We start from the raw sequence: 22,510 nt of genomic DNA, 5'->3' as shown, positions 1-22,510 counted from the left end.
CTCTTTCTAAACTGTAGTATTGCTTTTTAATTATTTCTCCTTCTGGGAAGTTGAGAATGATTTTAGTTTAATGGTTTTCTCAATAAGTCATACATGAATTCTGCAGCATTTTTGCCTCTTTGGAGTTTTTACGTGTACTTTGTAGACAGTATCTGAAGATATGGTGCAAATTGAAAAATCAAAAGAGCAACTATATCAGTTTTTAGGGTGAGTGGAGGAAATCAACAACTGAAAAAAATAGCAAGGATCTTGAAGCATGTGCACATTGTCAAAAAATGTAAAATATTCAACTGGATTCCTTCTAACAGTCACACAAAAGGTGTGAAAAGCTAGAGGGTAGAGGGGGCTGAAGAACTGAATCAAGACCGACAAGAAAAGGGAATTGTCAGTGGGACATTCTCTTACAACTGCTTTCCATGACTTTTCATTTGAATTGAGGAATCATATTCTCTAGCCTTCTGGTGTCTACCACTGTGACCTTTTGCTCTCATTTGTCCCCAGTCCAGTGTCTACCATATTTCTCCATCTCTCTCTCTGTAGCCTCAGTGACACTCAAGCTTGTTAGCCCCTCACTGCTGGGTTCCTCCCATTGCCTCTCAGCTTTCCCTGAGTGAGCCATTCGGTGCTCTTCCTCTGTAGTAGCATTAGCGGAGATAATGCTTGATGTACTTAAAATGGTGCTTGTACACAGTAAGTGTCATAGAAGGAACTGTCATTCATCACCTCCAGCCCAACTATCGAAAACATTTCTTCTTTTATATTTTCCACAAGATCATGAATCTTGGTTATTCCACATTCCAAACCCAAACTCTTTGGCTGAATATCTGAGACTCACTCTTAATAGGCCTCATTATACATTTTTAAGGTCATTTCTCAGTGTTGTAGCCTTTCACCCTATCAGATTAACATGTGGCTTCTGTTTAGGTCTTAATTATCCCTGCTCTGGCAACATTTATGTCATCCTAGCTGATAGCATTTATGCATCATCATTTTATCCCTCTATTTTATTCCTGTATGCACACTATGCAGTAGGTCTTATCACCCCCATTTTAGAGATTAAAAATTTAATCTTAGAGAGCAGTTTACGAAAACGGCATAGCCAAGACATGGCCTAACTAGAACTTGGACCCAGATCTGTGCAACCTCTTTGGCCTTCCCCAAGTTTGCTTGACTAATCACAGAGAAATCAGTCTTCCTCTCTGCTAATCCCCTGAGGCCATAGTCTTACACTGTCTTTTTTTTTACCCCATGTGGGATGGTCTGTTGTCCCTATTATAACGTCCTCAATCATTTCGTCCCTGTGTATAGTGGAGACTGCTGTGTCTTTCTTTTAATCGTCATAGTTGTCTGGATTAGCACCTGGGGTGGAGGTGCATGAACAAATGATTAGCATTGGGAGTATTGGGCTTTCAGCTCTATCTTTTTTCTGAAAATTCAGCGGAGGCTTCTGCTAAATTTAGCGACTAAGTATGAGGTGAAAAACGCTAAAGTGCTGAAGAGAATCTTCTGTCTGGCAGAAGTCACCTATCCTGGCTGAATATGCTGCACACAGCCAGCTTCCCTGAATTATAAAAAGCATGTGATCAGAGAAACCGGAGGGAAGGTCTTTGTGATGCCGGCTTCATGTTCTCATGGCTCTTACAGGGAACGGCCAACTCCTTTGCAGATCTCAGTGAGAATGGAACAGAGGCTTCGGTACTAACTGGGGACTTGGAATTAAGCAGCAGACCACTCAGGCATGGACTTTGTTTCCTACCATAAGTTGAGCTTCTCTAAAGTCTTAGCTCTACATAAATGTCACTCATCTAGAATATGCATCCCCCGCAAAAAATGTGGCAAATGCAAACTTGTGGCACGAAGGTAGTGCATATGATTGAATACTAAAGAGATTTTAGTGGCATGCAAGGCGAAAGGGCTAACCTTCACATCTGCCACCCAAGCAGGGCTTTTCTAGTTTTGTTGACTTTGGTCCCCCAGTATTTTGTAGCAGGCCGGGAGAGACTGGCTGCAAGCTACTGGCAACAAGGGTCATTGCCCTGCTTCCTCCTCAAGGGACAGAAGGAATCCTCATGGACTTGCCAACTATGGTGCCAAATCATGTTAAAGTCATACCCCTTTCAGAGTGCAGGTTCTGACGTGATGATTAACTCCACTGGCGATCAGTTTAAATGGACTCAACCAGACAGGAAAAGAGAATTTGCATGGAATCACTTAAACAGTAAAACTTTCAAGAGCTGCTGTATGAATTTTAAAGGGAACTTGAATGCTTCATATCTTCAGAGCATTGCTTTGCTTTTTGCTGCTGTTGTCTTGGTCCTTTGGAAGATAAAGTGAATGCTTTGGTTAGACTGCGTGTATTCTAGTCCCTGAAAAGTTGGATGTTATCTTTGTATCACATGCTGCTGTGAATGAGAATAAGGAAATCTCTCTTGCTTTTTGTAGCTACAAATCAAGAAAAAGATTTGACTGTGCACCTCATCAAGAAATGTATTTATTATTCCTGCTGCTTCTAACCAGCTACCCTGGGTGCTTACCTTATCCTCTTGTAATGCTTTCTGTTCTCAGCTTTTAATTTTTTCCCTTTTGTAGGCTTACATTGGATCCCTTGTGTTATTGGAATGTTTCTATGTGTGTTTATTCTGAAGGATTCATAAGTAGTGTGTGCAGTAAAATCAGAATACTAATGCTACTTATTCTATTTTTACTCACTCATAATTTTCTTTTGGGCTGAGCCTTTGTATTTTGATCAATTTTTGCTCTCAAATTCTCAGCTAAATCTATTAATCTCTTTTGTGCATGAATAGATCTCTAGCGGGACACGTAGCTACCAACTTGATAAGGACTAAAGCTTTTAAACTTTTGGTACAGCTTCATGGCTGTGAGTAGTCCTAGTGTATTTGTCAAATTCTAAGGAATTTTGTAGGTTGTATATTGTTTATAGGACACTGATTACAGGTGAAAATATACTTGATCATTCTAACTCACTGTCTTCAAACTGCACTATGAAGATTTCATCATGACCCATTTATGATTGTAAAAGACCATGACATACTGCATTTGGGCTCCTAAATTGGCATCCTTGTAACTTTTTATATCACTATTGTCATATTCTTTCAATTATTCTCCAAAACTAGTTCTTTCATTATTTGTTCTTTATTAAAGAAACATAGCAGAAAGTGAAGGAATTTTTATCAAACATCCACTCTTTTATTTAGCCAGCTTTTCCAAGAGTCATTTTTTCCCTTCTGTGCTTTTGGTTGCTCTTCACTTCAACTTTGAACACTACTGAACTGAAACAGGGTTTTCCAGGCTAAGAACCCATAACTCACGGCCAGTTGTACACATCTCCTAATCAGGAGACAACTCTGCGAGAGATGAATGGTCCAGCAGAAGGACAATTACCACTGAACAAGGGAAAGGGGAACTAAAGAGTCGCTATTATGGTGGCATTAGAAATATTAAACGAAGCGAGCTGTCCTAGAAGCATAGATCTTCCCTGGCATTTCTCTTTGATGATTTATGATATGGTTACATTGAGTGTCCTTGTGGCCTCACATACAGCAGACATTACTTTGATTTTCTTTTTTTCGAGCTTCATTTCATTCCACAGAGCACAATCAAAGAAAGCCAGAGAGGCTCCTGTTCAATGCACTATATTCCATTTAAGCTAGTTCCCTTCCGGTTGACAGAGAAGGGGGAATTTGGACTGGCAAATTTTATGTGGTAGAACAATGATAAACAACACTAGACAGTTATTACCTTTACTGGAATACTGCTTAACCCCCAATATCATTTGATACTTTTTCTTTCACATGCTTTTTCCTACTTACAAAAATCAGAGAACTATGCATTGAAGTCATTTTTGATTCCTTTGTCTCTTCAACTGAGCCAGATATTTTCAAATACATCATTATACTATTTAAATTTCAATATTCCTAAGAGATAGATATAGTCACTAAATCCATTGTAGAAACTTACACACATCACAAACATGGTAACTGGGAAGATTAGAATTCAAGCCACAGCAGTCAGTATTGAAACTCAAAAGTCATATGCTTTCCATTACATGATGCTAAACTCCTGCTGAGTTTCCCTGTATAATACACACCACTAATAAAAAGAAGATATTTTCTATACCTGTAACTCATCCTGGACACTCTACCCTAAAAACTCAAACTCAAATTATATTTTTGAACTCTGGCCCTTACACTCATCCTTTTCCCAACTGAAGGATTATAGTCAAGCACCAGAGTAAAGGAGGTCATCTTAGGACAAAAAGGAAGGGGCTGTGTTTATTTTAACTGATGTAGAAACATTTCATGTCCAATTACAAGCCACTATTTAAGCCAAAGGAAAAAAACAGTTATTGTTTTGATGGCTTACTATGACATTACAAAGGAACTCATCAAATCACATGACTCACAAAGAAAATGGCATTCTTTTACCAGATGGACGGTATAGTAGCATATAATCAGAATTCTGAGATCAGATTTTTTTCCCCACTTTGGAATGAAATTATGGGTCTGAGTCACGTTTGTTTTTAGTTTCTTTCTTCTTTCAACTTCAAAGATTCTAGTCAGCGGTTTAACATCTAAAGTTTATGAGTTTCTTTTTCATTGAGTAAAAGAGAACATTTTAATTTGTTTATTGACAGTACTAACCACTCTAATTAGTGTTATATTTGATACCTTAGTTGGATTTCCCTGTATCTTAGATTGGATTCTTCCAGAAGCAGACCAGAGGCAAGCATTTGAGAGTAAATAGTTTATTTGGGAGATGATCCCAAAACATGTCAGTAAGGAAGTGGAGAAATGAGACAGGGAAAGAAATACAGCCAATAAGAGTTGTGTTTATGAAGCCAATTACTACCCTGAGCAACCTGGTGCTACTTCACGAACTGTTTATCAGTTAACAATGAGATAAACCCAAAAGTTGAGATCAAATGTTTACCAATGCTTACAGCAAGTTGACCTTCTCATGAAATACACATTGATTTGTATGGTATTTTACAAAAATATTGGTCAGAAACAGACAAAAAACTGGTACGTCACAACTTAAGGGTTGAGAAGCATTGGTATAGAACAGAGGGGTCAGCATTAACTCACCCACACCAGGGGGAGTGAGCTGTGGTGTTTGTACAGCCAGGCTGCTGGTATTGTAGCACTGCTGCTGGGAGGGGTAATACCTGGTCTGTCTACATCTGCTGTGCACGTGGGCAGAGTAGGCAAAGAGATGTAGGTGTTGGCTTTTGGAAATTGGGTAGGGCACCAATATCTGCTACTTTTTAAAAACTGAAAACAATCAGTAAGTTATTCTAGAAGAAATCACATGGTCAGAGCATGAAAGCAGAGTGGGTCAGCCAGGCTAATATTTATTGAACATCTCTGAAAAGCATTTTTACTTCCACTTTGATCTTGGCATTTTCTTACCACTGTCTTGGAGATTCACACATTATTAGCAGGATTATAACATAAATCATCTTACTCCCTTCTCCATCACACATTTACACCCTATTTCTAGGGATTATTTGGGATTTTAAGAGCAAATGCCCAGGGGTTTCTGCTTTCAGTATAATGATGGACACTCCTAACAGAACAGCACTCTCACAGATGAACATCTATAGACTTGGACAAACAACAATAACAACAACAAAAAGTCTGTAGGGAGGCTCTGAAAAATGAACAAAGCTAGGCAGGTTTTGGAAGGGAGTCAAAATATAGAAAAAGGCATCTGTGAATTTTCTGGTTTTACACACCTAGCCTCATGACTGGCTGTAGCTGTGACATGGTGTAGGACAGCTAAGATGAGACTAAGTTTTTAGTTTGAATATCACCAAGGCTGCCCCCCAAACAAACTAATCAACGTTATTCAGAAAAATATTACAAAATCCAGAGTCTCTACAATATCACATCCATAATGTCCAGGATGTGATCCAAAATGATTCAACAACAAACAAACAAGGAAATGTTGCTCGTAAAATGTTAACATAAAAATACAAACCGCAAGATACCCCAGATGTTAGATTTGTCAGCACTACTTTAAATTAGCTACTATAATTATGTCCAATGAGGCAAAAGAAATATTATCATAACAAGTGAAAAGACAAAAATTCTCAACAAAGAAATAGAAAATAGAATCAAATGGAAATACTAGAACTGAAATAATAGAGTATCTCAGATTTTTAAAAACAATGGATTTAATAGGCAGAATGGAGATAACAGAGGAAAGAATCAGTGGACTTGGACACAGATAAATAGGAATTAGCTAAAATTTCCCAAATTTGGTAAAAGACAACAATTCACAAATTCAAGAAGTTCAATTACCCCTAAATAGAATACATATGAAGAAAATCATGCCTAGCTGCATCATTGTAAACAGATTTTTAAAATAAGGATAAAAAGAAAATCTTGAAAACAGCCAGAGTAAAAATGACTCATTATATATAGAGGAACAACAATTCTTAAGAACTCAGACTTCTGATTAGGAAATATAAAGACCAGAAGATAGTAGAATGACATCTTTAAAGTCTGAAAGAAAAAAAAAAAAATGGCGGTTTAGAACTTAATATCCAACAAAACATGATTTTTCAGAAAGGAAGGTAAAATAAAAACACTTTCATATTAAGTAAATCTAAGAGAATTTATTGCCGACAGAACTTCAATACAAGAAATGGTAAAAGAATTTCTTTAGTCCAAAGGGAAATGATATAAGAAGAAAATGTTGATCTTTGAGAAGGAGTAAAGAATATCAGAAATGGCAAATATCTTGGTAAATGTAAAACATTTTTTTTTTTAATTTTTAAAAAATAGGACTGGGACTTCCTAGGTAGCTCAGTGGTAAAGAATCTGCCTGCCAATGCAGGGGACACGGGTTCGAGCCCTGCCCTGGGAAGATTCCACATGCCATGGAGCACCTAAGCCCGTGTGCCACAACTATTGAGCCTGTGCTCTAGAGCCCGTGAGCCACGACTACTGAGCCCATGTGCCACAACTATTGAAGCCCACGTGCCTAGGGCCCATGCTCCACAACAAGAGAAGCCACTACAGTGAGGCGCCTGCGCACCACAATGAAGAGTAGCCCCCGCTCGCAACAACTAGAGAAAGCCTGTGTGCAGCAATGAAGACCCAGCACAGCCAATAAATAAATTAAATAAATAAATAAATAGGACTATTTACGACAAAATATCAGAACATTGTCTTGGGACTTTCTAGATGGCGCAGTGGTTAAGAATCTGCCTGCCAATGCAGGGGACACAGATTCGATCCCTGCTCCAGGAAGATCCCACATGCTACAGAGCAGCTAAGCCCGTGCGCCACAACTATTGAGCCTGTGCTCTAGAGCCCGTGAGCCACAACTACTGAGCCCATGTGTTGCAACTACTGAAGCCCATGTGCCTAGAGCCCATGCTTCACAAGTGAAGCCACCACAATGAGGAGCCCGCACACCACAAGGAAGAGTAGCCCCCACTCACCGCAACTAAAGAAAGCCTGTGTGCAGCAACAAAGACCCAACGCAGCCAATAAGTAAATAAATTTATTAAAAAAAAAGAACATTGTCTTGTGATTTTAAAAATGTATTTCAATTTAATATATATAACGCCTATAGCACCAAGTTTGCCAAAATTAAAGAAACCTATATGATTTTAAGGTTCCTAAGTATTATGTGAAGTAATACAATATTAACTTCATGTAGACTGTGAAAAGTTAAGGATGTATACTATTATCCCTGGAATAACTACTAAAAAAATGCAAAGTTGCAATGCCAATAATAAGTTAAAATGGAATTATTTGAATGATTCAAATAATCCCGTTTATTAATGTCACCAAGTTCCATCCATGTTGTCACAAATGGCAGAATTTCCTTCTTTCTTATGGCCGATTTCCTCTTTTTTCATAAAGCAACTGGTTTGAAAAGAAAATACATGTTGAAACTTCCTAAAAATGGAGAGCAATATAATTAAATGCCTGGGAAACCAGAAAAAATATTTATTTATTAGTAATTTTTGAGAGATTCTTCAATAGCAAGGTACATTTAATTCTATTTTATTTTAGATATTTGCCCAGAATCTCTAAAGTATATTTATTAAGCATGAATTCTTTGTGAAGTATCCCCTAGAGCAGAATTTTTTCAAACATGAGATTATAGGTATTTCTTCTTTGTTACCTCTACATTTTCAGTTTTATTTAAGGAGAATAGAGTTGAATAAATAGCTAATATTTTGTGCTGATAAAGTGGTTTGGAGAAAGCAGAGCTTTCCTGTCTTTACACTCTGAATTTAAAAGGTTCTAAATATAAACCTTAACAACACTCCTGGACATCAACATAAGCAAGATAAAGTGAGTGTCTTTATTTAGTAACGGAAGCCCCATAGTTTGGGTTTGAACAACATTCTATAAGTGACCTTCTGATATACTATAGTTTATTTTTGGATTTTAAATTTGATGTTAGATGTAAAATTAAAACCACGTATGCATCACATTATATATGTTTACACAGTGGAAGCATAAGGAAGAACTTTCTTACAATGGGAGGTATCCAAACATGAAACTTGTTACGATTTACCAGCTGTTCAAGGGTATGAGAGAAGGTGGTGGGACTTTAGACTTCAGTGTTTTGGGGGGCTCATTCAAATTCTAAAAATTAAATGACTGTTAATTCCAAGTTTGTTTGACTCTAACCTGGATGTTTTCACTGTTACGCTATGAATGTTTATTGCTCCGCTGCCTTCTGCATTCTCTGCTCTTCATGTCTGGTTGTCTTTTTCCCTGGGGATGTTTGATCATCTGTCCATTGCTCCCCTTTTCATGTCTAGTGCTTTAAGTTTCCTGCTCGAGCCCCATGGTGGACAGACAAATCCAGAAATGACCAGCAGAAGCAGCAGGAAGTGAGGGACATAAGAGGGGAGCAGTAAATAAAAGTAGCCTCTTTTAACTTCAAAGTGTATTGGACTAAGCAAAGTGAGATTAAAAAGGCTCTAAATGGGGCCCCAGGATCTTGTAACTACATATCAGTAATTAGTGAAATGGGAGTAATTTGTCTCCTGCATGAAAGGAGTTGGCTTCTGCAAGGTTTCTTCCAGCCTTCCATCTGCCACCTTTTTACAGACACTGACAGCTCCCATGCTGCTTCCTAGTTGTCCAACTTTATTCACTGACAAAATTTACATACCCCATGTCCTGTTCCCTCGTAATCCTTATTGCTCATGTTAGCTGCTTTGACAAATTATCCTAGCAATGATTATGTATGTAGTTAATGTATTATCCTCTCCCATAAGAGGGTCTTATTCTCTTCTCTCTGCTCTCTGGAGGGCAGGCCACTGAGGGAGGCATTTAGAAGCCCTCTGAGGACCTTTGATTGCATTGGGTGGGCAGTTGCCCATCCTGCCTACTATTAGGTACCAGTTTGAGGAGTGTACACCTCCCCTGCCCATCTCTGCTTCTTTTGTACTCTCCCCAATAACACTACTATCCAGTGCAGCTGCTGGAAAGGCAAGGAAGGATGTGACTTGCCAAGGATACCCTCTTCTGAGTGGTATTGACAGTGGGGGCAGTGGCAGAGGGGACCCATGAACTACGTGAGTCCTAAGTACCAAAAAGCACAGCTCTAACACCAAAGCACAAGGTCTAAAGCTGGTAAAGGCAGAACCTAGTTTGCAAACCAAACTTTTCCACCTGGAGGTAGCAGCACACCTGGTTTCCTATACTATTGATTTATTTTCTCCACAACAAAGGAAAAGCAGTACGGGGGGTGAGGGTGGGGTAGAAGATAGCAAAGGAGAATGAGGCTGGGGAGGGTTCTTGGAAAAAGTAGGAAAGGGACTTAACAATAGAAGAGAGAAATTCTTGGATATTCAGATTTTTCAACAGACCAGTAACAAGGATTGTTTTAGACAGAAAATCTTGGCAGCCAGATTTCATGCTGGTAAGTAATGTCGACTTTCAGCTATACCAAACAGAAACAATGTGCCCTCCAGTCCTCGTCAGTGGTAAAGCCGGGAGCAGGTGAAGACCTCTGTCATCTTACCTACGTGTGTGAGAGGCAGCAAATGCCACCAATGCAGGGCAGCCATTCCCAGGGCTATGCAAACACAGCCTCTCTGGTGTAAACAGGTTGGATCTTTCCCCCTCTGTGCTGAGCTAAAAATAAAACTACCTGACCCCCTCCTCGAGCCCCATGGCCAGCTGCCTGCCATCTATTAGTGGAAAAGACTGGGTAAGAATAATGACGAGTGCTTCCTGTATTTTGATCAAAATGGCCTGAATTTGGACTTTCAAGCTCAGTACTGTATTTCCCTACAGAGAACTCTACTCCAGGCTCTCTCTTTCCACCCCTCGTATCTGTCTTTCCTGTGTTTCAAGTGAAGAGATGTGTAGAAGCACTGGGAATGGATTAATGGGGCTGGCTATCACTGTGACTTCAAGATGCAAGGAATTTATTGAAGCCCTGTGGTCACCTGGGAGTGGGAAAGGCGGGTTGGTGCTGAAGAACCACAGCAGGCCTTGTTTCCTTTTCATTTATGGAACTATTGGACCCCACTTCCTTAGCTTAACTGAGGAACAAGTTGTTAATAACTAGTTTTTCTGGTATGGATTCTGTCTGTATCAGGTCAATGCATTCTTGGTCCAGATATTCCTAAGACCCCAAAACCTACTGACAGCCTTCAATCTGATGACACTTTCGGCAGAGCCAGCTTGTGACATTCACCCAATATGTGAGTTGTTCAGAATCCAGTTTCTACCTATTTTCCCACCTTCTTTCCCAGTCCCATCGTCAACTCTCTTCTCCATTAATCTGTCCTCTTTAACTTCATTTCCCAAAATGTAGTCCATGTGCTCGCAGCATCAGCATCATGTGGAAGCTTGTTAGAAGTGCAAATTCTCTGGCCCTACACCGGATCTACTGAATCAGATGCTACAGTGTAAAAGAACCCCAGGAGATTCATATGAACGTTAATTTTGAGAAGCCCTGTTCTAAAACACATACTGCCTAGCTCATTTGGCATTTAGTAGCTGTCTCCCCAAATAGAGCCTAAGCTCTTGAAGAGAGTGACCCTGGGTGTTCTATCTCTTTGTCTCTGTAGTGCCATGCTTACAGTGGCTGGTGGTTCACTGTCATATAGTCATTCAACAAACATGCAGCTAGGCACTGAACTTGCATCCAAGGATACTACTTGGATCACTTTCTTTTAAGTTTCCAGGTGAATCTTTCTACCCAAGTTCTACTAGGTCTCTACACCAACTAAAACAGTGGACCTTAGTGCTTTATAAGGAAGGTGAATTCCCCTTTTGCTAGAAAATTAGAAAATTTCCTAAGTACATTGCAAGATGGTCAATTGGATTTTCTAAATTTATATTATTTATACATTTTCTAAATTTATAATATTAGCACCCGAGGCCTAGCTGGCTTAATCATGGAGCCCTTTTATAAGTTATAGGGTAGAGAAAATTCTCAGTACAATGTAAGGAAAAGGGACACTTCTAGTCCCTACCAGTCTCAATGAATTATGAGAAGAAGGAATTGGAGGTAGGGAAACAGGTTATAAGACATTTGTCTTGCTGTCCCCACTCTTGGCCTCAGTTCTATAGCAGGGAGGTAGTGTAGATAAATCCAGGGGAAATCCAAGAGCAGAAAGGCTTTTGTTTCACTTCCCACTTGTGACTATTGAAGCAGGAGAGACCACAGTATCACTTTGCCCTGCAGGATAGGGAACAAAATGGAAATCTCAGCCTTACCTCAGGGCTAAGGAGAGTTGCACTGAGCAAGTGGAAATGTCAGGTATAAAGGAAACAGACCTTGAGGTACATAAGCAGTGGACACAAAGAGGACACCCAGGGACAGGACGGAGGTGTAAAATAGATTTTAGTAGTCAGGAGCTGGTATCTAAGTCCATGGTCATCTTGCTGCTTCACCATCCATTGCTTTCTTTCATATGATCCAAGATGGCTGCTCCAGCTCCAGTCATCATGTCTGCATTCCAGCAAGTGGGAAGAAGAATGAGGAGGGGAAGTGTGTACCCCACCCTGTCAAACAGGTAATAAATGGTATACTTAAATAAGTGAGGAGAATTTAATAAAAGGACTGTAGACAAAAATGTGAGGAGAGTTAAAAGAAACGTAACTAGATACCTGGGACTACTATCTGGGAGAGTTATTACCACCACTAGGCCTGAAGCAACACGGAGAGGAAAAGCTAGTAAGAGAGAGTTCTAGCTCTTATAAAGGGTCATCATACAGGATTAGCTTTTAGTGAAAGAATGCACCATGCCAGCTTACAGCCTAGCACACATGCAGAAAAAGTTTTTTAAGTGACTTTAAATCAAATGGCTTTGAGTTCAAATCCCTAATTGGATTTATCCTGGGAACAAAAGAACTGCAAATAAAGTATCAATGCATTTGATAATCTTATAGTTAGTACTAGCTCAAACTCTCTACCCCCTATCCTTTAGGGTCTCCTCTTGCTGCCATCTTGGCCAAGCCCAGATGGAAGTCACAGGTCAAGGAAGCTCCCTGATATATTCTATAAAATCCCATTTTCCAGGGCAGAAAATATGATGGAGAAGGGCATAGAGTTGATTTGGAGGAATAAACAAGGCATACTCAGGATATTTTCTCTCATTTCCATGTAACACTTAGGCTTTCATGTCACTGGCCAGAATTAAGTTACAAGGCAGTGTGCAGAATGTGGTCTTTTATCTGGTTGACTCTAATGACTGCTAAAAATCAGAATTTTTATTACGAAGGAGGGAGGTCAGAATGGATTTGAAGGGGCAATTATCAGTTTCTGCAATGTAGGCTATTTTTTGATATGAAACTATCATGATACATTTGTCTATCTCTTGTCTTTAAAGCAACTGATGTCTTTTAATTGTAATTGTTGACTATTGTTCAGTTGTTAAATCATGCATACCTTCTCATTGGCTACTAAAGTCTGCTGCCTTTGGCTCTAAGTAGTGCCTTTTTTAAGGGAGAGAAACGTAACATGAAACCATTCCCAACTAAATGGAGAATACTCTCTGGTAGACCTGAAAGAGACCCCCACCTCCATCTGGCCCCTTGGTCAGCAAGAACTACTTTTGAATGAGCCAATGAATTTGACATCCCTGCTGCCATCTATCATCTTTACTCAGCTGGGTTTTGCATATGGTACAGTATGTATAGAGCAAAGGATTCCTCCTACCTCCCATGCATTCTCTGTCCTCTTTGCTGGCCCCACCCCCATTTAGTACTCCAGTTCTCCTTGTACGATTTAAATGTAGTCTGGGGGCTTCCCTGGTAACACAGTGGTTACAAATCCACCTGCCAATGCAGGGGACACAGGTTGGATCCCTGGTCTGGGAAGATCCCACATGCCGCGGAACAACTAAGCCCATGCACCACAACTACTAAGCCTGCGCTCTGCAGCCCGTGAGCCACAACAATGAGCCCATGCTCTGCAACTGTTGAAGCCCACACACCTAGAGCATGTGCTGCACAACAAGAGAAGCCACTGCACTGAGGAGACTGCGCACCACAACGAAGAGCAGCCCCTGTTCGCCACAACTAGAGAAAGCCCATGAGCAGCAACAAAGACCCAACACAGCCAATAGAAGGAAGGAAGGAAAGAAGGAAGGAAGGAAGGAAGGAAGGAAGGAAGGAAGGAAGGAAGGAAGGAAGGAAGGAAGGAAGGAAGGAAGAAAGAAAAAGAAATTTATATAAATGTAGTCTAGTTCAGATTGTTTTCCTTTCTCTGCTGATATTCTCCATGCATGTTAATATTTGTGACCTGAAAATCAGGTTAACTTTCTATCTAAATAGGAAGAGTCCACAGGAAGCTTATAAGAAGAAACTCCATGCTTTGTTGGTGGGAATTTTTCTTTCTGAAGTTTGCTGTCCATGAAGAATAGGAACTGGTGTTTCCAAAGCCCTCCATTCAGGGTCATTGGTCTCGGGCGCTTGGCAGTCCCATGTGCTGTTGCAATGGAAATTCAGCTACTAAAATAGCTCTCCAGGACCTTCTGTGAAGAAGGTTTGATCTAGCGAGAACTTAACAAGCATGAGAAATGTATTTAGTCATTTAATGAAGTGTTTTTCTATGCCCTTTTTGAAGATACTGTCAGTAGATAGTAAGGTTTAACAATTAATATTCTGTTAAATTAAGAATGCCACAAACCAGAATAAATCTTATCTTAAAAGAGATTCTGTATGCCTATAGAAAAAAGAGGAAATGAGGAATAGATGTGGAATAAGGTAGAATGACATATTTAACATGCAGCCTAAAAGTCTGGTTTATGGACAGAAATTCAGGTGTCTGAAACGTTTTACAGTTTGGCTTGGCTCCTAAGAAACACAGAAAATTCAGTAACTCATGTTTAGCTTCTCCAGTGTTTGGGGAGGATTCAAGTCAACAACAGATGCCTCAATGGTGTACATGTGATGAAAACTGAGTAACAGTTTCACATGATGGCAGGTCTGTACACCTGAAATTAAACTGCTGAGCCACATCAAAGTCAAAAAAACAATAATCCTACAAAGATGAAAATAAATTGCTGATCCTTTCTTATTTTCTCCAGAGAGACTCTATAACAAACCATTATTTTTCTTCCACTCATCTTCCCAATTTTTGTTCCTCTTATTTTCATAAATTGAGGAAAATATCACTGGCATCTAAACTAATTTGGTGTTGTTGCATAGAAGATTAAATAGTCAACTAACACACCAGTGATTTAAAGGCCATCCCACCCCCTTTTGTATTCCCTGATGAATGATTTGACAAGATGCCACCAAGGCAGCTCAGTTTAAAAGAATAGTATTAGTGTGGACACAAAACCGAGAAGCTCAGTGACGACCGTCAGCCAAAGTGCATCTGCTTGTCACATAGTGAACACATCTGTTTCTCATGGTTCCTAATTATGTGTGACATGCTGGTATGAGGTTTATTAATGGAAAAAGTGAATTTGACTGGCCTTCTAATACAATACACACAAGCAGTTATGTAGAAATGTATTCAAACAACACTCCTGTTTTGTTGAGAATAGAAAAGGAAGAATGAAGAGAATAATTGGGGTATAAAGTACAATGGAATAGTGAATAAGACAATGTCCTGAAACTATAAAGAAAAGAAAATTGTAAATAAAGCGATGGGCCCCCCAAGACCATCAAGAGAGAATGGGGAAGATGGAGAAAGGCTATTCCCATCTACTTGATGAGTAAAAAATGATAATAATTATATTAAAAACAAAGAAAATCACAAAATGACATCAGTTAACAAATTAAAGATCAGTATTCTGACCCACTATCTTATAGGACGTGTTACATTTCAGAGAAAATACCTGACAATCTCAAATGTGGGTGGGGAGGTAGATGTTGCTGCCAATAGACCTCAAGTGGTGGCATTTCAATGTGATAATTTAAACACTCTTTGTTTTATTTATTTTATTCGGTTGGAGTATCAAAAACTCCAGCTCATGGATGCTGCAAATACAATTGGAGGTAGGGATGCTGAGTCACACAAACTAAACTCGCAAGAGGCTGTTATTTATAAACATAACGACAATTTGATAAGTTACAAGGAATAACATAACTCGCACGAGGAGTAGTTTATTCATTTTAACCTAGAGAGCCCATTCTCTTCCTATGGAAAAGCCATACAAATAGGCGGATAAAATTCAAAAGTTTGCTTCACAAGTATGGGATAAAAATGTTTAAGGTCATTAGAAATTTAGAGCCTGGTACCTCTATATTCACAGTGGGGATTAACTGCAAAGTGGGTCTCTTCTTGCCAAGACACTGTACTTTTTTAGACATTGCTTTTCAGACTTCTTTTTTTTCTTTTCTGACTCTCTTTTGTCTCTATATTAGTTCTGCTGACTTTCCTCCCTACCCTTCTGATTGATGCATTCTTTCTTTAGATATGATGATCACATCAGTGAGGTATTATTATTTTGGTTGCCATCATTGTTAGTCTGTTCTTTAGATTATTTTCCTTTTGTGAAGGGCACTAAAGCACCTCACTGCTCAAAAGTGTGGTCTAGGGACCAGCAGCATTGGTGTCACTGGGAAGCTTGTGGGAGATGCAGAATCTTGGGCCCTACCCCAGGCCTACTGAATCAGATTGTGCATTTTCATAAGATCTTCAGCGATTTGGGTGCACAGTAACGTTTAGAATGCACTTCCCTACTTCTCAGTCCATCCCTGCCTCTCCTTCCATCTCTCTCTACTTTTGCCTTTAGAGTCGATTAACTCCAACTCAATATTGAAGATAATATCAAATATAAACTCTTCTCTATGCTGGCCCACTGTGTTTTAAGTTTATATCTTAGGTCTCAAGGGAATACCTTCATTTCAAATTTTGGAGGCTACTTTGCTGTTGCACCCAGGGGAACAAGCTCTTTGAATACTGGGCCTGAAATTGAACCCCACAGCCTCAAAAGTGTACTTGGAACAAGCAGGCATACTTGAGACATAGCTCTATCATTGAGTGAATCAGCTAAGTTCCAACTAAGATCTCCTCTGAAATAGGATCCTACCACTTGGAAGTTACAGAAAAAGAACTAAAATGGTTTAGGTTAACAGGAGAATTGGTTCTCAAAATGTCAAGGGTTGGGGATTTGTGTCATCGATGATACAGGAACCCAGAACATCGTGTCATAACGCTGTTACTCATCACCTCTCATGCCAGCTTTACTCCCGCCCTCTGAGATGGTTGCCAGCACTTAGAGATTCAGCCCCTGGGTAACTTACAGCCTGATCTGCTGGATGTCACAGGACAATTTCTGTTTTTACTACTTGAGGGACTCGGGTTCAGATATATTCCTGATCAAAATTAACTAATTTCATTACTGCTAGAGCCAACCATGGAAAGCTGAGGAAGGCAATTATTAAGGAGATTATGAAGGAGAAGATGTAGAAGAAAGAGGTAGGATCTATGGATCTGGGCTGCATCCCCATCCTGTATTCACCTCCAAGGACTGGAGGACCTACCCGGTACTATGCACATGATTAGTGGCCGCCCAGAGAGACTGTTTCTTTTTCAGTTAAGTGCTGTTATCTTTACACTACTTCAGTTTATAATCCATTCATTATTTAGATTTCTTTTTCCAGTAATAATCAACATGCATATAGCTAATCTGGTCCCTCTAAATTGCTTACAATATATTTAAGATTGAAAGCAAAACGTTTTCCTTAACTTTATTCTAATCATCACATCATGGAACTTGCTCTATTGATGTTTGTGTGCAATTCCCACAATATATTTTTTACATATGTATGAAAACAAGAACAAACCACTTTGGGGGAAAAGCTTGTCAAGTTTAATTGTGTTTCATATTTGGAGTGATGTCTCATTCCAGGACTGTGAACTTTACAGTGCTATTTCTCCATTAAAAAAAAAAAAAAAAGCTTCATAAGGAATCACATAATAAAAGCCCAAACTTTATGAATAAAATGAAAATCAATCATGCTTGGAAGGCATTACTTGGACTGTTTACTAATCAGAGCAAGTATAGAAAATGGATCCCACAGTGGCTAATGTTAATTTTTTTTCTTCCTTTTTCTCCCCCTAATCAAATATAGCTTGCTTTTGAAAGCATTTGCCTAAGATTAAAACAGAAGTTTACACTCCACGGTAGAAAGAAAAAACAACCTTGATTTGGGGAGATTTAACATTCCTTAATTTGATGAACTGATGCTGTGCTCAGTCATTTTTGTGATTGTCTGTCCTACAATAGGATACAAATTCTTCAAGATACAACTTAGAGACAATACAAGCATCAGGTTTCCATCATGAAGGGCAGAAGTAGTGTGTCTCACTCGATCAAGACAGATACTGGGAAAGTTCATCATTTGAATAGCACTTTTTAAAAATGATAGGAACACAGGGCCATTCATGGGGGCAGGATGTCCCACCAAAATAATGCTGAAGATTTTTATTTCCACAGGTGTGGGCAGAATGTCAGGGAAACATGAGAGCGAGTGCAGTACCTTGAATGGGGATGGGGATCTAGAGAGAGAGAGAGAGCTCTATGTATGGCCAGAATGAGGGTGGGTGAGATGCGTATGGTGCAAAATTTAAGGAGAAACCCTCAGGGCCCTTCTCTGGCTCCTGACCCCCCTCCCCATTCCCACCCCAATAGACGAACATTGCCCCTGGAGGTTTAATTTCCCTATAGTTTTGGTTTTCTTACATCGTTAGATACAGCCTTGAGGCAGAGAGTAGGAAGACTACAGAGGAAGCTTGTCATTTGTCAGAGGACGCCACCACTGTAAGGTGATTCTGTGCCCACTCACTAGAACTGCTCCTGAAGGCAGAGGTCAGCTGAAGGGGCCTGACCCCAGGCCCCAGGGCCACACAGGCCAAGACCTAAATGGAGGAGCGCGCGGGCACAGTGCCAGCATCTTAATACGTTGCTTTCCCTTTCACTCCCCCACCCTCATTCCATCAAGTCCAGAAGACCTTTATCACCTAAGAGATAGGATTAAGCACACTATTAAATCATGCATTTGGATATCTACTTTTTTAGTGGCAAAGATCAAAACGTTTTCTTTTAAGCTAGCACTTCTATCACAATTTATAACATATATTTTGAAACTCAAAAGCTGAGCATTGTCTTTTTATTGCTCCTTGTCTTTCTGTTATATCAACTCTACCCTAAACTGGGGGAAGTGGGGAAGGAGGTGCTGGAGTGGCAGAATACGGCAGCAGAAACAGTGTAGGTTAAAGTTTCAAAACATCATCTGCCCTCCCCCCCCCATGCACCCCCTCTCCGCCACCAACCCGGTATTGAGTCATTCACTTCTGGATGTTCCCAGTCTTACCCTGAGGCCTTGCTTACTCAAGAGGACGATGGCTTGACATTCTCAATCTATTCACTTCCCCACAGTGCCCTCCACCTCCCACCCCAACGAAGGTCCTGCTTTGATTGACTGACTCTGAGACTGTTGTAGTGAACAATCTGGAGGAAAAGGAGAAAAGAGGAGCATGGAAAGAGGTACATAAATGGAAGAGTCGGAGGGATTTGGGAGGAATCCCAGGTTGAGGAAAGCAACTGTGGCCTGTGAGGGCAGTGTTCAGAGCAGGAGAAAAAAATGGGAGCTTTAAACAAGTATTGCAGGAAATCGTGTGTCCCTTTTTGGTGTTCAAGAGATACATATAAAGGACTTGAGTCATTTCTAAATTGCTTCTGATTACACAGACCGTGTTCTTTTAACTGCAGCTTTTCTCTCGGACTGAACCACATGAATCACGTTTTATAAGCATTCATATTGCTCCTTGAAAAAGACGTCTCTGCTGCTCCCTTCTTTCTCATTTCTTTTTTCTCCTCCTAAGCTCTCCCCTTCTTCCCTCCTTAGCAGCTTTTTAAAGTGGGTTTTATGGATTTATGGGCGATAAGGGCTGAGATATTATCCACAAATTTAGACCATGGTGATGAAAAGAAAAGCATTATCTCAAATACTTGACCCTAAATTTTTGGCTTTTGAATATTACATGTCATTTATTGTGTGCTGTGTATTACAGTCCTAATTAATGTTGCTAAGTCTTTCTTGATTCTACTTCATTCTCTCTGCCGTGAGCCCAACAGCTTTAAGGGCCTAAAGGTTGTCCTTAACTTGTCTCCAGCCCAGTACTGGAGAGCACCAGCAATCCTGCTCCTTTAGACTGCAGCCTTGCATTTCCATTTGTATTCATTCCTAGGGTGGCTTTTAAAGTCATTGCAAACTGCACAACTTCACACAATAGAAACTTTGTCTTCCAAAGTTCTGGAGGCTAGAAATCCAAAGTCAAGGTGCCTGCTCCCTCTGAAGGCTTTGGGGAAGAAGTCTTCCTACTTCTTCCCAGCTGCTGGTCGGTGCCACCAATACTCGGTGTTCCCTGGCTTGTAGCTGCATCACTCCAATTTCTGCCTCCATCTGTACATGGCCTTCTCCCCTCTGTGTGTCTCTTCTATAAATCTGTGTCTCTCCTGTTGTAAGGACACCAGTATCGTTGACCCTTGAACACTGTGGGGGTTAGGAGTGCTGACCCTCTGTGCAATTAAAAACCCACATATAACTTTACACTCTGCTCTCTGTATCCATGGTTCTGCAATGATTCAACCAACGACATATTATGTAGTATTGTAGTATGTGTTTAGTGAAAGAAATCCATGTATAAGGGAACTCATGAAGTTCAAACCTGTGCTGTTCATCAACTATAACTGGATTTGAGGCAGGAGATAGATGGGCTCCAGGCTAGGCATTTACAACTGGCCTCCTGTTCACACCTCCTGGGGTGAGAAAAAGATGAGCTCCAGACCTGACATTCATTACCAGCTCCCTGTTTACACTCGTGAAACAATAGACAACGCGGCGCCGGACTACATGTTTATGACTGGACTCCTGTCTGTATTTCGAGATCTGCACCTCGTTGTAAGAACCAGCAACAGGAATAGGGTAAATAACTGGGCATTGGACACTTTTAAGGCAGGGACAGAGAGGGGCGAAACCCTGCAAAGAGATCAAGAGGTCGTACACTCCCCATCCTTGGGACAAGGGAGACGCTACACATGCGTGAAAGCCTCCATGGGATCAAAAAGGAGGGGGCATCACCCCATTATATGTGATGCTAAGGCATCCCAAAGGCCTCTGGGCTGAAATCCATCTTGGAAAAAATTTGCGCACGCATGTTGGGGACGGTCCTAGTGTAACCGAGTAGAGCTAAATCGAACTCTATGTTAGATCTATTTCCTTGACTTTAACCTTTGCTTTTTGCTGCTTTTGTTATTATAATCATACATGATGGCCTGCCTCGAAGAACACTGCCCCTCTGCCTGAATGTTGAACTAAAGTGCCCCGGTTCTGCTCACAGGCAGACAATCTGCCCTGCCCACCTGTGTGAATGGCTGAAGTTAACATATCCCCTCACCTTCCCGGTGATGTTTTGTAAGACTGATGGCGCTTTACTTCCTCACAGCCTGTCCCTCTCTATTCTACCCTTTTACTTTACTTCCTCACTGCCTCTCCCTCTCTGAGTCTATAAAACAAATTGGCATCCAGACCCCAGTAAGATGGTTTTTTGAAGACACTAGTCTGCCATCTTCTTGGTTGGCCGGCTTTCTGAATAAAGTATTCCTTGCCTCGACACCTCATCTTCGATTCATTGGCCTGTTGTGCGGCGTGCAGAGCGAGCTTGGACTCGGTAACACTAAGGCAGGGCAGGTGTGGAAAAAGAAACCAAATAATTGGCCGAAGGTAAACAAAGACCCAGAAGAACTGCCCTCTACAAATGACTTAACCACCTCTTTACTGTGTTTCTCCTCATTAGGGAGGACACCCACATCCTTTCTCTGTGGTGTGCATCTCTGCCTTGCTTGTATCTTCACTAAACAAAGAGTTTCTCTGTGTGCTCTCCCACTTCTTGTTGTGCTATATCTCTAATGATAAACTTTGTTCCTGCTTTTACAGTTTTTGCCTCCGTGAGAAATGCATTTTTTACTGGGGGCAAGAGCTAGCGAAAAATAGCTTCTGGCCTCTAGCCCTTGCTGGTCTGGTGGCTAGGACTCCTGGTTTTCATCCAGGCTACCCAGGTTCGATTCCTGGGCAGGGAATTAAGATCTCGCTTCACACCACGGCTCACTACTGCCCCTCCGAGATTAGATTTCGAGTCCACCACAATCCAGTATGACTTAATTTTAACTTTACTAATTACATCCAAGTTTCTGGGTGGATGTGAATTTGGGAGGACACTGTTCAACCCAGTACACAATTGAAGGCCATGCAAGCACCTCCTCTCACCTTCACCTAAGGCATCACACCAGCCCAAGACTAACAATCGAGTTTGTGGGCAGGACCAGACATGGGAGTTTAGATTTGCATCCCAGCCCTCTGGGTTGCAGCTATTAAAATGCAGCCTTAGGCATTCAGCTTGCTCTGACCCTTGGGCTGTACCTTTTCCAGAAAGGCATTCACCCCATAGGGTGTGGGAACATATTCTGGCGTGGCGCTGCAACAATTTGACTTAGTTGCAATGGTGGGGTTTAAAGTTCACTGAGGTTAGCTGGCTATCCAGACAGGGCCCATCAGCTCTAAGGCACAATCTGGTTTATCCTTTTAAAAAACACTTCAGAGCACATGGACATATTTGTTTTGCAATGGTCACACATTTCTGTAGTGCCAGTGAAGGAAGAGGCTGGTTCTTGAAAGTCACTTTGACTTATTGGTATCTTTCTGTGTTTATGCCTGCCTTGTAATGCAGATTTATGGACCTAGAATGAACTGCAAGGCAAAGCCACAGAGAGGAGGCCAATAAAGGGTAAAAGAAATTACCTCTTGCTATATGAACTCCTGAATTGGAAGTGCAAGCAAAATCCAAGTTTTTAAAATTAATTTACAACTCAAAACAGAGGAGCAATACCCTTAGTATTTATTTATATATAAAAATTCACCTCCTGTATCTATGAACTGTGGCCAGAGAAGCCTCTAGTTATTGCTGCAAGACTCCTTGACCACTGAGAATTATTATTACAACCTGGCTTGGGGCCCGATTGTTGATACATTGT

Source organism: Hippopotamus amphibius, chromosome 2 (genome assembly GCF_030028045.1).
Source record: "Hippopotamus amphibius kiboko isolate mHipAmp2 chromosome 2, mHipAmp2.hap2, whole genome shotgun sequence".
NCBI classification, from domain to species: domain Eukaryota; kingdom Metazoa; phylum Chordata; class Mammalia; order Artiodactyla; family Hippopotamidae; genus Hippopotamus; species Hippopotamus amphibius.
Note: the sequence above shows the minus strand (reverse complement) of the source record.